The sequence below is a fragment of the Pinus tabuliformis genome, chromosome 7 (genome assembly GCF_031772625.1).
Source record: "Pinus tabuliformis cultivar Carrire ecotype Pingquan chromosome 7, CPIR1, whole genome shotgun sequence".
NCBI lineage: Eukaryota > Viridiplantae > Streptophyta > Pinopsida > Pinales > Pinaceae > Pinus > Pinus tabuliformis.
In genome coordinates, this window is record NC_142293.1 from 682,101,804 (window position 1) to 682,120,347 (window position 18,544).

The following is an 18,544-nucleotide window of genomic DNA, read 5'->3' on the forward strand; positions in this document are numbered from 1 at the left end:
GCTAATGATGAATCGCTGTGCAGCCCGCAGGCAAGGCAATACAATACAATACACGGATCCAATCGCAGCGAGTGCCATTTATAGGAGTAACGGACGAATGCATTAATCGATGGCGACGGTGATCTTGTTTTGTAATGTCATTTAATTTTTCACCAAAATGTCATGTGGCTAAATCTCTTCGTCATGAGCGGTGCACGGTACGGCCACTACTGTGATTACATTATGCCACTCAGTGGAGCATAGCGGCGTCCTCCTTTATTATGAATCTGCAGAAGGGTGGTGCCCAGCGGTATGCACTGCGGTGCCTCTCACCTTTCTCGTCTAAGTAAAATAAATGCCACTCACAGGGGCAGGGTCGCGTCTTCTTTTATTATCAATCTGCAAGAAGAGAGTTGTTTGGCGGTATGCGCCGGCCACATTGATTTCGAAGAGACTCTGGAGGCTCTTCCCCTGCCTTTCTCCCAGCGTAAACTTAAATAAATTTTGAAATTCGGGTTTTTCCTAAGCGAGCCAGGAACACTGCACTAGTAGTCGTTGTAATTCTTTGGCGCCAGGTATTAGCAGAGCAACCAGATTTCAGGTCAGCCAACAAAGATAAATTGTTGTTATATAGTTGTTAAAAAATTTCTTATCCTGTTACAAATTTTTACAATTGCCCTTATATTCCCAAAATTTCAGGTTCTTGTAATCACCGCAACGGAGGATATTCAGGTTCTTGTAATCACCGCAACGGAGGATATTCAGGTTCTTGTAGTCACCAGAGGATGGTAGCTGGTGACGGAAGGGTGCAAAAAACAAAGTGGGCTCGTTAGACTATGCCATGTGAATTAGCCCAGCAACCAAATTTCGGGCCAGCGAGCAAAGGTAAATTTATGTTACATTGCTTATGGCTGCGAGAAAGATAATTTCAGGTTCTTGTAGTCACCGGAGGATGGTAGCTGGTGACGGAAGGGTGCAAAAAACAAAGTGGGCTCGTTAGACTATGCCATGTCAATTAGCCCCGCAACCAAATTTCGGGCCAGCGAGCAAAGGTAAATTTATGTTACATTGCTTATGGCTGTCAGAAAATTTCATGTTATGGTTACAATTTTTTTTTTTAAATTGTTGTTACATTTCCCAAATTTCATGTTTCTATAGTCACTGACACCAATGAGTTGCCTCAATGGGTGAACCAACTGCATCACCCATTGTGGCAACTCGCGAGGTCATGTTGGGTGCATGATTTCAAAGATGTCACTATGTGCATGTTGTTCTTTTGTCTGATTGAATTTCTAGCATTCAATAAATAATTTCTTTGAAATTGAGTAAGCATTCGGGAAAAGCATAACCTAATGTCGTGTTCATATAGTTTTTCAATATCTAATCTTTATAGAAATAAAAGCATGAATTCTTAATAGGATAAGTAAATCTATAAAAATAAAAGCATGTATTTAATTCAGTGTCTAATAATTTAGTGTCTAATAGACACTCATCTCATAACTGCCCAAAACACCTCCAAGTGTTAATGTGTGAACAAATCAATACACACTCATTTCATAACTGCCCAAAACACTTCCCAATCTTAATACGTGAACAAACCAATACAAATGAGATTAATATGTGTTTGGGTATCTCATACTCAATCCTCTCACAAAATACACACTCATCTCATAACGGCCTAGAACACCTCCCAGTCTTAATACGTGAACAAACCAATACAAATGAGATTAATATGTGTTTGGGTATCTCATACTCAATCCTCTAACAAAATACACACTCATCTCATAACTGCCCAAAACACCTCCTAGTGTTAATACGTGAACAAACCAATACAAATGAGATTAATATGTGTTTGGGTATCTCATACTCAATCCTCTAACAACTCCCTATAACGCCTATTGAAATTATGAACAAATCAATACAAATGAGATTAATATTTGCTATTGGGTATCTCATACTCAATCCTCTAACAACTCCCTATAACACCTATTGAAATTATGAACAAATCAATACAAATGAGATTAATATTTGCGATTGGGTATCTCATACTCAATCCTCTAACAACTCCCTATAACACCTGTTGAAACTAAATATCTAAAACCACTGAAAGTACAAGTATATGAAATACCTTGTGACATGGAATAATATATGATACTTAATCCTCTAACAACTCCCTATAACATCTGTTGAAACTAAATATCTAAAACTACTAAAAGTACAAGTATATGAAATACCTTGTGACATGGAATAATATATGAGCACATTCATCTGAAAATTGCATCTGAATAACTTTTGCAGTGAACATGCAATAGAACATTCATGCATCGACAAATTCTTTGGGCATTGAATGTTTATTATTATTGATACAATTATTTTACTTTAGAATGTTGATTTTCACAGTTTAGCATAATATGAATGTTTTCTTTGGTACAACTGAGGATGATATTTTTGTGCCCAACTCGGATGGGTAAGTGTACACCTGAAATGTTGGCCACAAGAATATCTTAGGTAGCTCTACCAAAATAGACATTTACAAAATTCGTAATACGATATATCTAAACCAGTGATGTAAAAACTTCATGAAGAGATGGCCAAGGAAAATTATAGATGGTGAAGGAGTAGAATGTATTTCTACTTTCCCCTCTTCAAAGGCACTGTTCTAGAAGAAGACCAAAAAAATTATAGGGCTATCCCATTAGTCCTTGCAAATAATGAACCCCAATTAACAAATGTAGAGAAAAAGTTACAATGTGTGCGAGAATAGCTAAATTGGACAAACATAGCTCTTCAAGGGATGGTTGTACACACTTTTGTTACTAATGATTATGCAAGGAAGTGACATATTGATACTCTTCAAGTGTCTACAAATGAAATTGCTACATCTATAAATACTTTGAATGAAAAGGTAGCAAGTGTTAAAGAAATTTTAGAAGAAACCAAAGATATGGTGATTGAAGAAAAGTTTGTTGCTTCTAAAAACCATGAAGAATTAATAGGAGGCCTTCACGGAGCCTTCTCAGGGTTAGAAAAAAAAAAATTAAAGAGGGATCTCATGGGAAAATCTCTGACAAAACCATTCCCCTTACTCATTTTTTCCCACAACTTGTCATTATAGTTAGTTCACCTGTCTTTATTGCAAAAGGAACTACAATGGTGGAAAAAATCTACTGAAACAAACATTTAAAAAATTCTTACTACGGTATATCTAAAACCAGTCATGTAAAAAATTCATGAATAGATAATGTCTATAAACTTGCTATTGCTGAAAATCTAATAACAATATTATAACACCTGCATAAGCTACCTTCCGATATATATTGTTATTTTCTATATCACAAATTAATCAAAATACACATATCTTCTCATAACAAAGACCTAATTATGATTTGTAAATCCGATAATTCATTTTCATATTGAATATATAAAACACAAAGGTAGTCACACGCACACACACATAGATGCCTCCTGCTCTGCCTAGCATTTTCCTTGGAGTTTTCCATGCCTGATTATTTTTTCCATAATTTCCTCAAAACTGTTGTGATTGATGTATAAGGATATGCATTTGAAATGTCAAAATGTGACGTGAGTGTCTAAAAATGTATATGATTGTTTGTTAACATCCCTTGCATCCTTTTAAGATTCTAGTTCATTGATATGTGGTATGACTGACAATCTGAAAATTTATTTTCTGTATTTTCATATCAATGTGTCCATTTCCCTCATGAGTTGCCACCACTATAACAGGGAGTTGATACAATGTAGTTTCAACAAAATATAAAAATATTTCATATAATTGTTTTCTTGTTTTGTAAATGGTGGAGAAATGGACTTTGATCATTCAAGTTTTGAGCCATCCTAACCCTGGACAGGAAGGAAGTAGATTTATGCTTCACACTGAAGCATTGTGTCAGGTATTTCAGAACAATAGGTAAATTCCTTGTAGAACAACAAACAACTAAGCCTACTATATTACCCTAGTTGATGGGTTAACATCAACTAGGAATTATGGTGCAAATGACATTGTCATTTACACTAATTCGAAATGATATGCAATCAAATGACTGACATTTATCAAGTCTAAAGCCAATATTTGAAACCTCTTCATAGAGAAGCAAAAAACATCGCTTCTTAGTTTCAAAGATTTAACATAATTTACTGGTCGGATGTTCAGAGGGTTGCTAATGATGTATTGTGTGAAGCAGCATCCAATGTAGGTGGATGTCCAAGATATGTGGAGGAATCACCATGTGCTCCACCAAATGTCATTAACAGTCATCGATATAGGTGGTTTGTTAGTGAATCCATTGTTCTTGTGGTTGTTATTGACACTACTACATACATGACTAAATTGCTATGACATAGTCAGCTGATATGGCCCATATTGTTTCAAAGGTCAAGAAAAATGTCTTTTTTTTAGTTTTGGTGCCCATGTTCATTGCAATTACAACGAAATATTTGTTGTGAGTCATAATTGTGATGTATGATTTCTAAGTCGTCATAATTGTAACAAAAAAGATAATCTTCGCAAGTGAGACCGATTCCACTCTTAAGAACCACAACTACTACCTAGTTTAACTCAACATATATATGTATATGTATATGTATATGTATATGTATATGTATATGTATATGTATATGTATATGTATATATATATATATATATATATGTATATATATATATATATATATATATATATATGTATATATATATATGTATACATATATAGATATATACATATATACATATATATATATATGTAGATATATATATATATATATATATATATATATATATATATATATATATATATATATATGCTCAGGTTGAGTTTTCTTTTATAACATGATCAACATATCACAATACAGAACTCAGTTCCCTTCTCTTCAAAAATAATAGGACTTGGTGTCTTTCTCTTATAACATAATAAAAATTGGTGCCCTTCTCTTAGAACAAAACTTGGGTATCACAATAGAATAACAGATGCATAACTCAGATGCTTTTGGAGCAAAACTTCGATTAGTAGTCTTCCATAGAAAATGAAGAACAAAACAAGAAAATGTATATTAGAAAAATATAAAATATATGTGAAGGGAAAAAAGGGAAAAAAGACTTTTCCTTTCCCTCCTTCGCTCATGAAAATTACACTGGTAAATCTTACAAACCTAACTCATTTGATTCAAGGACCATTTGACCTAATGATGATATGGGTATAGGCTTGGTGGCCTTGAGGTAGATGCATTTTTTCATTAAGTTCTTTATTTTGGGAGGCTTGTAGCAGGGAAAGAGATTGTGGACCTTTACATGGTTTTTTGGTTTTTAATGTTGTTGGAGGTGGGATGATCCGAATTGGATCCTAGAACACTCTCTAAGTTTTCATGAACTCTTAAAAATCATGCCAAAGTTTCAAAGTCTTATAAAAGTCAAGCTTATCAGAGATATCATCATGACAATGGAAATTTGTGATAAGCGCGGAGCAACGAGGACCCTCGGTCAAGCGCACAGACAGTTGCCCATGGTAACATGCGCCGGCGCAAATTGGCAAAACCAGAGGTTAATTGGAGAAACGGGGGAAGTTTCTAATAGCATATCGCAGGGCAAACCCCTCAAAGAAGGATAAGCCCCAAGCGCTCGAACCCAAAAATGTTATAAAACACGGAAAATGATGCCTCGGTTCTGACGGAGCGGGATTCCACAAAACCGACAGAATATCAGAAGGGCTTTGAGCGGTAAGTGGTTTCAACCGAGTTCCGCCCGATGCCATATAGCGGGTGCCACGCGTCCAGCGGAAGAGAGAGAAAACTGCTCACATTGGACGGGTAACCATCGTGCTACTTAGCCACCCAATATGAGCGATGATCATAGGATCTGGGACCCCCAGATCGACGGCAAAGACGCGATCCAATGGATGACCAGATTCGACGGGGTAAACAGGCAAAGTTATATAAGATTTAAAGTCTGATATGGACGATGCGTTGGCGGAGATTCATATTTCATGAACATTCTTGGAGTTAACGAACAAAACAGTCATTCAAACATTTCTAGTGAACCTGGCACACTCATCCGTTATAGAATAAATGGCCACCTCCCTGTGAAGCGTTATACAATGACTATTATGACGAACAGAGGGATTCAGATGGACAAAGGCAGGGAAACCAAAAATCCGAGAAGAGGAAACGAACAGTCAGGAAGCCAATGGATTTGAAGCCACGAACTAACAGAAACAAAGCAAGTAGAAGGAAGTAGTGAAGAGAGTTTTCTAGACACAGAAAGAAGGAGCTTAGCTGACCTGAAAAAAGCAAAGGCGGCATCGAGCCAGACAGAGCCGGAGACAGTCAGGGAGTCTGTGTACTCCAGAGAAGGCTTGAGAGGTTCAAGCGAACTCCTCTGTATATGCCTGTCATGTATGAGTCTCAAATTGGGCTCATACTACTGTGACCAATAGAGGTCGAGTTTCAGTAAGTAGAGTCTATGTACTCCAGAGACTTGGGGGATCCAAGTACAGTCTTGCTGATTCATATCTACTGTGTGAGACTCAAATTGAGCTCACTGTTGTAAAAAATCTGCTTTTGAAAACATAATAGAGAGGCCACCACTGAAGGCTGGATCGGGAGACGTAGCCCAAGAGTATTGGGTGAACTCCTTATTAAACTTGTTGTGTTTACATGTTTGCCTGTTATGTTTTCTCTAACTACTTCAGTGTCTGTGTATTTCGCAATCTTATCGATTCGTTGCATAAAATAACATAGGCACATCCATGCACATGAGTCTATAATACCTTAATTATTTGTCTTAGATCAATTTCAGATCAAGTGGTATCAGAGCTCTAGGTTGCTAAGGTTAGACAAGCTTGTGCTGGATTTTTTTTGTTGAATGCTAACTAGATCAAAGCTTAAATTAGGAGAAGGAGAGTTGGTTGAAACTAACCCAGAAATTGGAAGAGTCTATCCTAAGAGGAAAATGGCCGAAGAAAGTCCCTTGGAATCAGACCCTCAGTTCATGGATAGTTTCATGACCATGAGAGCCATGGTAGAGGAAATGTATAGAGAATTTAAGAAAGGTAGAGAAGAAGATTCATCAAACTCCAAACAAGATAAAGGAGCAAAAGAATCTCTCCTCCATGGCCATTCTAAAGGCAAAGGGAAAGAAGAAAAGCTTCCCACACCTCCTGATAGCCCTGAAAATAAAAAGAAGACATCTTTGATTAAATTAGATGTTAAATTTGATTTACCAATATATGATGGAGAGTTGAATGCAGAGAAACTGGATAATTGGATTAGACAGACTGATGTGTATTGCAAGGTGCAGAGAATTGATTCAAATAGCAGTAAGATTCAGCTAGCCAGCCTACGCCTTGGAGGCACTCCCTTGGTATGGTGGGAAGGCAGGACACAAGCTGACATGATGAAGCATGGTAAAATTCTTTCTGTCTAGAGTGCATTTGTTTCTACAATTAAAAAACAGTTCTACCCACTAGCTTATATGCAGCAAACCATGATGAGTTGGCAAACTCTTCGACAATTGAAAGGGAAAAGTGTACAAAGTTACACCCAAGAATTTAGGAAAAAAGCTTTGATTCTAGGAATTTCATTAGACTCATCCGAAACTTTGCTAAAGTATATAGGTGGTCTACACAGCTATTTAAAGCATACCATTCTCATGTTTAATCCCACTGTCATAGATGAGGTATCTATTCAGGCTACACATCTAGAGGCTATAGGTAAGAATGTGAACCCAGAAGTTGGGGGATCATCAAAACCCACTGCAAGAAAGAATAAGGAAAAGAGAAAGTAGAAATGGAAAGAGAGGAAGGCAAATGTTGTACAAAAGACCAAACCTTCATGCACTCACTACAAGAAGGATGGGCATGATGATGAACACTGTTGGATTCTGCATCCAAAGCTAAAACCTAAGAAGTACGATGGCAAAAAGAAGTAGACTGCTACAACGATTCAGAAAGATTTGGGATCAGACTGAGGGGATGAAACAACAATCACAGCCACAGGTATAAAAGGTAAAAATTCTGAAGCATCTACTAGTAATTCTGCACAATCTACTGATAATGAAGAAAATGAGAGGAAAAGACATGAGCTTTTTCATATTAGAGTTATTTCCAAGCATCAAAAGATTGATACTTTGTTTGATAGTGGCTCACAAGTAAATTTAATTTCTGAAGCAATTGTAAAGAAGTTGGGATTACTAACCACACCTCACAAGAAACCATATCCATTAGGTTGGTTATGTGATAAAGCAAAGCTACAAGTGACTAGACAATGTAAACTTAGGTTTTCTTTTGGGTCAGCATTTGTAGATGAGGTTGAGTTAGATATTGTTCCCTTGGATATATGTGGAATTGTTTTAGGAAGTCCTTACTTGTATGATAGAAAAGCTATTTTATATAGGGCAGAAAACAAGTATCAGCTCGTTAAAGATGGAATTGAATATATTGTAAGAGCTCATAAACTCAAGGATAATTATACTCTCATAAACTTAGGGCAGATGAAAAGAATTGTAAATTCATGCAAACAATTTTTACTGATGGTTGTAAAGGAAAAGAAACCTGATAAAACCAATATATTTGAGGGCTGTAATGCTAAACAACAAGCTGATTTAGAAAAAGTTGTTTCAGAATATGATATACTATTTCAAGAACCTAAAGGTCTGCCACCCAAAAACGAAATAGTACATGATATTAATTTGCAGCAAGATGCTCCATTACCTAACATCGGAATGTATAGGTTGTTCGCTTTAGAGAATGCAGAAATCAAGAAGCAGGTACAGGAGCTGCTCGAGAAAGGGTTCATAAGACCTAGCACATCACCATGTGGATCTCCAATTGTCTTGGTGAGAAAGAAAGATGGCTCATGGAGAATGTGCATTGATTATCGAGCACTGAATAAAATAATGATCAAAAATCGTTATCCCCTTCCTCGCATGGACAATCTGTTAGATCAGTTGAAAGAAGCTGTTTATTTTTCCAAGTTGGACTTGCATAGTGGCTACAATCAAGTCAAAGTTGCAGAGCAATATGCATGGAAGACTTCTTTGAAGACAAAGCAGGGATTGTATGAGTGGTTGGTTATGCCTTTTGGCTTAACTAATGCTCCTGCTACTTTCATTAGAGTAATGTATGATGTACTCTAACCTTTTATTGATGATTTTGTCACTATATATTTAGATGAAATTCTTATATTTAGTAAGACATGGAAAGAACATTTGAAGCATGTAAAGTAGACTCTAGATGTTTTGAAAAAAGAGAATCTTTATGTTAAGCTCTCAAAATGTGAATTTGGCAAAACATCTTTGAATTATTTGGGTCATATTGTAGGGGGTGGTGAATTGAAGATATATCCCTCTAAGGTTGCAGTCATTGTAAACTGGCCTAAACCCAAATCTGCTACTGAAGTTAGAAGCTTCCTAGGAGTAGCACAGTATTGGAGAAAGTTTATTTCTAACTTTTCCTTGATTACAGCTCCCTTACATGCTTTAACAGGATTGAACAAGGTGTTTCAGTGGGGAGGCAAACAGCAGAAAGCCTTCGACACCTTGAAAGAAAAGAGTAGTACAGCACCAGTACTAGCATTGCTTGATGTTCAAAGACCATTCGAGATCGAAGCCGATGCCAGTGACTATACCATGGGAGCAGTGTTGATGCAACACGGTAAACCCATATGTTATCATTCTGAGACATTTAATTCTGTAGTAGTTAATTGTCCCACATATGATAGGGAATTGTATGCATTAGTACAGAGTGTGAAAAAGTGGAAACATTATCTAATGGGCAAAGAGACAATTATACATACTGATCATCAACCACTTCAATATTTACACTCACAAACTAAGTTGTAGTAATCAAGACACTATAGGTGGATGGGTTTTCTACAACAGTTTCATCTTGTCATCAGATATAAAAAGGGCATACACAATAAAGTTGCATATATGTTGTCCAGACCAATCATAAATGCATCCACTATACTTAAGCATAATTCAGTATTGCATGAAAGCTACATTGAACAGTATGCTCAAGATATATATTTTAAAGATGTATATGCAACTTTAAGTCATGGCAAACAAGTAGAAGAATTGGATTATCATGTTAAGGACCAACTCTTGTATCATTTTGGAAAGTTATGCATTCCACAAACTAAAAGAGTAAAGATAATTCGAGAAGAACAAACTTCTCTAATATCAGGTCACTTTGGTGTAAGTAAAATAGTTGCACAATTGCAAAGATTTTGTTATTGGCCAAAAATGCATGACACGGTTTCTAGATATGTAAGAGGGTGTACCATGCATGCTAAAAGCAAGCCTAGCAATAGACAACTAGGCTTGTACACTTCACTACCAGTTCCTTCTCATCCTTGGGAAAGTGTTTCCATGGACTTTGTTGGGGGACTGCCTAAATCTAGAAAGGTTATGACTATTTATATGTTATTGTGGGTAGGTTCAGCAAATGTGTATTTTAATACCTTGTAACAAATAGATTACAGCTGAACAAACAACAAAGTTGTTCTTTCATCATGTATGGGTTCATTTTGGATTAGCCACTTCCATTGTATCTGATCGAGATTCCCGATTTGTTGGGAAATTTTGGTCGAGTCTGTGGGAATTGATGGAAACTAGACTAAAGAAGAGCACAACCTTTCATCCACAAACAGATGGCCAAACAAAAGTGGTCAACAGGATAGTGATCCAGTTGCTCAGAGGCTATTGCAGCAAGCATCCCAAGCTTTGGGATGAACACCTATGCTATGTGCAGCATGCTTACAACCGAGCTAAACATTCTTCTACATAGAGATCTCCTTTTGAGACCTGTTTTGGTTTCACACCAAGGTCTCCCTTGGATTTTGTCTTTGGTAAAGACATAGCGGTTGTTGGACATAGTGATGTGGACAAGGCAACCAAGTTCATTGTACAAATCCAAGAGATTCACCAGGCAGTACAGGAATAACTGGAAAAGAGCCAATCCAAGTATAAGGCAAGGCATGATAAGCATCAGATTGAGCATAGTTTCCAAGTTGGTGATCAAGTCTAGTTGTATATCAGCAAAGACAAGGTGAAGGTAGAAGCTGAAGCCAATAAGGTATGGACCTTTCAGGATACTTGAGAAAATTGGTGAAAATGCTTGTTGCCTTGATTTTCCAACTTACATGCACATATATTCAGTTGTTAATGCAGAAAGCTTGAGACTATTTGAACCTTCATTGATTGAAGTTCTCGAAAAGCAGAGTCAATTGCCTTCTATTGATGATCTGTTGGCTGAATATCTCAATGAATTGCAGGAAGATACAGTTCTGGACAGGAAGGTAAGGACAACGCACAGAGGGGATGTTGAGTATCTTAGGATTGGGCTCAAAGGTTAAAAACCAAGCAGTGCAAGATGGATAGAAATTAGACAAGCGAGAAATTTATATCTTCACTTGATTGATGCTCAAAAACCAACTTTTGGTGGTCCAAAAGCTTTTTCAGTGGGAAGGTTGTGATCCGAATTGGATCCTAGAACACTCTCTAAGTTTTCATGAACCCTTAAAAATCATGCCAAAGTTTCGAAGTCTTATAAAAGTCAAGCTTATCAAAGATATCCTCGTGACAATGGCAATTTGTGATCAGCGTGGAGCAACGAGGACCCTCGGTCAAGCGCGAAGACCATTGGCCCATGGTAACACGCGTTGGGGCAAATTGGCAAAACCAGAGGTTAATTCGAGAAACGGGGGTAGTTTTTGATATGCGATTAGTGACACAAGGCAAACCTCTGGAAGAAGGATAAGCCCTGAGCACCCATACCCGAAAATGTTATAAAACACGGAAAATGATGCCTTGGTTCTGACAAAGCAGGATTCCACAAAACTGGCAGAATATCGGAAGGGCTTTGAGTGGAAAGTGGTTTCAACCGAGTTCCGCTTGATGCCATACAACGGGTGCCACCCGTCCAGTAGAAGAGAGAGAAAACTGCTCACATCGGATGGGTAACCATTGTGCTACTTAGCACTTGATATGAGTGACGGACGTAGGATCTGGGACCCCCAGATCGATGGTAGAGACGCGATCCGATGGATGACCAGGTTCAATGGGGTAAACAGGTAGAGTTATATAAGATTTGAAGTTCGATATGGACGATGCATTGGCGGAGATTTGTATTTCGCGGCCATTCTTGGAGTTAACGAACAAAATAGTTGTTCAAACATCTCTAGTGAACCTGACACACTCATCCATTACAGAATAAGTGGCCACCTCCCTATGAAGCGTTATACAGTGATGATTATGCCAAACAGAGGGATTCAGATGGACAGAGGCAGGGAAACTAGAAAGCCGAGAAGCAGAAATGAACAGTCAGGAAGTCGATGGCTTTAAAGCCATGAACTAACAAAGACAGAGCAAGTAGAAGGTAGTAGTGAAGAGAGTTTGTTAGACACAGAAAGGAGTCGAGCTGACCTGCAAAAGCAAAGGCGGCATCGAGCCAGCCAGAGCTAGAGAGAGTCAGAGAGTTTGTGTACTCCAGAGAAGGCTTGAGAGGTTCAAGTGAACTCCTCTATATATTCCTGTCATGTATGAGTCTCAGATTGGGCTCATACTACTGTGACCAATAGAGGTTGAGTTTCAGTAAGTAGAGTCTATGTACTCCAGAGACTTGGGGGATCCAAGTACAGTCTTGCTGATTCATATCTACTGTGTGAGACTCAAATTGAGCTCACTGTTGTAAAAACTCTGCTTTTGAAAACATAATAGAGAGGCCACCACCGAAGGCTAGACCGGGAGACGTAGCCCAGGAGTATTGGGTGAACTCCTTATTAAACATGTTGTGTTTACAAGTTTTCCTATTATGTTTTCTCTAACTGCTTCAGTGTCTGTGCATTTCGCAATATTATCGATCCGTTGCATAAAATAACATAGGCACATACATGCACATGAGTCTGTAATACCTTAATTGTTTGTCTTAGATCAATTTCAGATCATGGGAGAGGATCTGTTCTAGGTTGCTTTCTTTTGGAGTGGATTTTTGTTGTATATGGCAAGAAATCAAAGCTTGGATTCATGATCTATTCCCCGCCTTAGTTGCATTAAACTATTCTTTCCAGCAATTAGTTTTGGCATATGTTTATACCTATTTTTGGTAAATTGTTTTTCACTTTCAGGGTTTTTCTTTCTTTTTGTATCAAATATGAATGTCATGTGAACAAAAGATATTGAAGTTATTAGATATGTTATTGAATTTAACAAAGGGTATTGACATTATTAGATATAGTGTTAGTGCTTTATGATGGTTTTCATCGAATTCTTGCATGAAATAGCCCAAACCCATCTAAAACGGGTTTGGTGTACACCTACAGGATATTAAACTATTGGTTGGTATCTAGAGTTTGAATGTTTGATGTGTCCATAATTTCGGTGAATTTGATATATGGGTTTGTAAACCAAATTTGTGTTAACTACAAATATTCGTCTAAAAGAATGGGTGTAATATATAGGAAGGCCCAATATTTGTTAAGACTTCCATTTGTGTGAACGACATGGGTTGGCCTAATGTCATTATTCAATGCAACATTTTAGATTTAATTCATAGTTACAACTCGCTAAGAGTTGATGGATCTGCATCTTTACTTGGGTCATAGAATGCACCTTGTGATGGATCTACATCTTCACCTAGGTCGTAGAATGCACCTTGTGATGGATCTGCATCTTCACCTAGGTTGTAGAATGCACCTTGTGATGGATCCACATCTTGTCCTAGGTTTTAGAGTACACCGTGTTTCGGTTATTGCAAGGAATCACATGTGGAATGTCTCATTTTTATATCGCCATTCCTTTTATGTGATGCTCCCCATAGTTTAAAACTTTATTGTAGGCCTCATTCTCTAGTTTATAAAGGAATTTGTTCTTTCTTTTTTCTCAAGATTTTGTTGATCTATATTGGATGAGTTATGCAGTCTTGTGTTGAATGCACACCAAATTCTTTCAAACATTTCACAGTAGTTGGAAGAATTTTGCAGTCCCCAAAATGTCTCTAATCTATAGTGATTTACCCTTTTTCGAATGTACAATTTGTTTTTAATTTTTAATTTTTATTTTTTAAAGGTCCCTTAGAATAACAACAAATATTAGACTGGAGATATTAGAGCTCTCCATATGTATGTTGTTGCTAAAATCAAGGATACCGGTTATGAACTCTTGCATAACTCATTAAATTTGCAGCTCATTAGTAGTTGTTGGAGAGAGTTGTTTCAAGTGTTAAATGTTTATCCTGGAAAAATTGTCTTACATGGTCTTGTGTTTTATAATATCTGAATAAATAATGAACATGGAGTTTTGGATCTTCAAATATAGGTATTGATGGGCTTGTAGTTTGTTTTTTTTTAAATCATGTTTCTATAGTAGTTGTGGAACCCTATAATAGTGTCCTTTCAACTCATTCTTTGCTTGAACACACAAATGTTGTAGTTCTTCTAGACAATGAGGCCATATATGACATTTGTAGAATATATTTGGATATTGAGAGCTTGACTTATACCAACTTGAATAGGTTGATCTCTCAGATCATATCCTCTTTGACAACATCTCTCAGGTTTGATGAGGCCATTAATGTGGATGTGATATAGTTTCAGACAAATCTTGTACCATATCCTTGAATTCATTTTATGATTTCTTCATATGCTCCAATAATCTCTATAGAGAAAGCCTATCATGAGCAACTATTTTTTCCTGAAATTACAAATGCAGCGTTTGAACCCTTAAGCATGATGGCCTAGTGTGACACAAGCCATGGGAAATACATGGAATGTTGTCTCATGTACTGGTGTGACGTTGTGCCAAAATATGTGAATGCAACAATAGCAACCATTAAAACTAAACAAATTGTTCAGTTTGTATACTGGTAGGTGAAAATTTCTATTTGTTTTCACTTTGAAGCCTCACTATACCTATTAAGTTTATTCTTATGTTTCTTACAATGTGGCATTGGTGGTTACCAGGTGTCCCACAAGTTTCAAATGTGGCATCAATTACCAACCACCCACAATGGTGCCTAGGGGAGACCTTGCCAAGGTGCAATGTATTGTGTGCATGATTAGCAACAATATTGTTGTGGGTGAAGTCTTCTCTCGAATTGACAACAAGTTTGATTTGATGTATGCTAAACGTGAATTTTTCCATTAGTATGTTGGTGAGGGTATGGAAGAGGGTGAATTACCTGAAGCTCATGAAGACCTGGCTTATTTGAGGAAGGATTATGAAGAAGTTGGGGCAAAGGCTTCCAATGAAGCCGATGATCGAGAAGAATACTAAACTTCCCTTTTCTCTAGTTCTTCTATTGGTTGAATTGGAATAAATTGTAAGTGGCCTGTATTTCCTTGTTATATTGTGTAATTTTCTATTCTTTGATTCCAGTGTGCAGTACTCACTACACAATGTCTTATTTGTTAATATGTTCATGGAAGAAGGATTCTACTTTATCTAAAGTGTAGGATCAATCCAACAAATTACACTTTAGTTTATTGTGTGTAATCATAGGCATCCACTTGTATCTCACATCATTATTTCTTTCCATCTAAAAATTATGTTGTGACAAAATTGAAATAGAGTTTTGACTTTGGTTCCATTATGCCATATATGATTTACCTTCTCTAGTTGCCAGGTTTATGTACCATATACATATATACTAATACACCAAAAAGGCATCACACATTTATAATTGGCATACTTCTAGTAATGTGCAAGTATAAATAAGGTAAGAAAATTTGGACACGTCTCTTTCTCTTTAGTATTCTATCACTTAATTGGCCATGATATGACTATCATGACTGTGTCAGTGCATGCATCTTTGCAAAGAGCTTTAGAACAAATATATAAAAAATTCCATAGTGCACACATGGGGACAATTCATTGTCATAGTTATGACATTATCATTCATCACATGATGAATTGCTCATACTCATAAACCACAAGTGCATATAAGATGGAAGAAACAACAACACTTACAAGATTTATAATACATCTCGAGATATATTTATACTACAAGTACACACAAAAGGAAACAAATGAAAGTTCTACAAGATTCACAATACCTATGGAGGTTTATTTATAAATTTCATTACAAATTCAGGAAATACCTTTTCTTTATATTAATTGCATAGTACCATGGGAACTTTTTCCCATTCCTTCTTATTTCTGGGAGTTTAGGAATTGGAAAAAAATGTTTCAAAATTGGTGGGGGAATCTCCAGGAGCATTAGGAATGCTACAGGATCTTCTAGATGGGAGTGATTTTCTTCCAATGGAGTTCGTAGTCCATTTTGGTGATCAGAATCTCCCAAAGGTTCATGCCTTCTTTGGGAGTTTCCATTTCCCAGATAAGATGGGAACCTTTGGGTATTCCCAATCACATGTGCCTAAGACAAACACCATTCTCTCTCATTTCATGCATTGTTGCTTCTCTTGGGCCCAAAAACTTATCAATATGTCATTCATGAAAATGCATTGTTATTCAACATTTGCATTCAAAAATTTTGGATTCCTCCTTTTCTGCTTTGAGAGTTGGGACTCCAAGTATTTTAAGTCTTCCAAGTTAGAACAATTTCAAAATTGTGAGTGCTTCAACTGAGGAGTTCTTGTTTCTAGCTTATTTTTAGGGATTTACAATTCAAATGTTTCTATGGTGCTAGTTATGGATACTATCAGTACAACACAATATATTTAGATGAGTAGACTAATAGACATATTTGTAAGCTATTCCATGTTTATTCAATTATTCTGGTTTTAATTCAAATTCCAATCAAAGATAAAAGTATAAGATCAAATCTCGTAAGGATTTCTTTCATGCAATATAATTTTGTTGGATAAACCATTAGGTAAGTCATGATTTAGCCCAGTTTAAAGATTGTTGTGTATTCTCAATGCAACTGGATCATTTTTTTGTTTAGGTCATCTTCATAAATCTACCAATTTTCATCTAATTCTTTGATTCATTATTTAGCATGAAAGCAGACTTAGTCCTCTAAAAAAAATTATATGTTCATTAACCTTGAGTTATTGGAAGCATAAGAATTAATATTTTTCTCTCATGCACCCATACCATGTGTTTATGAACCAATGAAGTATTGATGGATGTAAATACTAGAACCAACATTAACCTATTTTTGAAGAGATTGATTTTTTTGTTTGGTTATTACTCCTCCAACACATCCATTTCACTTTTCTAGAGTTGTAATAATTTTTCACTATGGAAAAGTTGTTGACCACAAGTAAATTTCACAAGGATTTCAACATGTTGAAATAAATTAGTTTCCAAAATATATTCTATCACCTTGCTCAAGCAATGCTTCACTCTCAGATTCTGGAACTATGTTTATTCAAACTTTCACAATATTTTCATCTGAATTATTTACCTTTGCATTCTTCTCAATTTTTTCGTTGAATTTCCCCATAAATTTTAAATATTCTATTTTCTTTGTAATCAAGTTATAACCTCTAATGTATAGGATAATTTATCCTAAAAAATAGACATAAAATCACTTGTAGCATGTGAAATATAAAAAAGGAAAGTAGTAAACAAGTTGTAATGTATGCCCTATTACCACTCATGCTAATATAGGTACCCCTAGTAAATTTCCTCATTGGCCACTATGTTTTGAGCTTGGAATTCACTGCATTCATAGATGCTAATGAGCATGAGAACATTTTAGACATGGAATGTTACTTCTTATTCATTTCACTTCATTTTGATTTTGGGTAATTTTAATGTTTTTGAAGGTAGTTCACATTTATTGAGGAAACCCATTTATCCTAAGGCATGGTCACACCCTATGAGGTGTTTTGGGCTATTTATCCATATATGGACTCATCTATACATGCCATGTGGAGGATCCTTGAGTTCGCTTATTTTTCATCACCTTTGGAGTTGATTTTCATTTGTTTAGAGGGTTGACCCACATGTGTGGAAATTATGATAATTGTGGGGTTTTTTATGGAATTATAAGGTGTGGAGGGGCACTTTCCTTGCCTTATGGAGGGTATTTAATTGAGTTGAGGACTTGATTACACACTGAATGAACTTTTTGAGGATCTTTGGCGACATCCAGAGACCCTCCCACTTTTTGGGGTATTATTTACCCTTTTCATAAGGTTGTTACACCTTATGAGGCTAGATGTTGGACATTTCTTGACTTCAAGAGGTTACTATGCCATGTTTTGATGCTTAGACCACCAATTCCAAAGGTGCACTAACTAGATACACAATTTTGATATCCTTTGGAGGCTAAGGGTGTCACATTGATTCTTCAAGGCTTTAGTTGACATTAATTGATGTTATTGAGATTGGCTTCCTTTAGACCTAATGGATCTCTAAAACTTATTTGGTCTTTCAATTCAAAGAGTATGTTTGTACTCAATTTATTTCTCGTTGAATGGCCTCTTAACTAGATTTAGAGAGGTAAAAACAAAGAGTTGTTAACTCCTATTCTCAACCACTTTTTCAGTTTTGAGATTAAAGTGTCCATTTTGTGTTGACAAACATGGACCTAGGAAGTTGACTATTATAATATGGGTGGTAATTTTGGTGGAAGAAAGGCCCTTGTTG

The 18,544-nt window shown here is 36.4% G+C and overlaps 1 pseudogene; it reads left to right on the forward strand.

Annotated features, from left to right (window-relative positions):
- The first annotated feature begins 260 nt into the window (after positions 1 to 260).
- Positions 261 to 15,256, forward strand: LOC149249310 (tubulin alpha-1 chain-like; annotated as a pseudogene).
- The last annotated feature ends 3,288 nt before the right edge of the window (positions 15,257 to 18,544 follow it).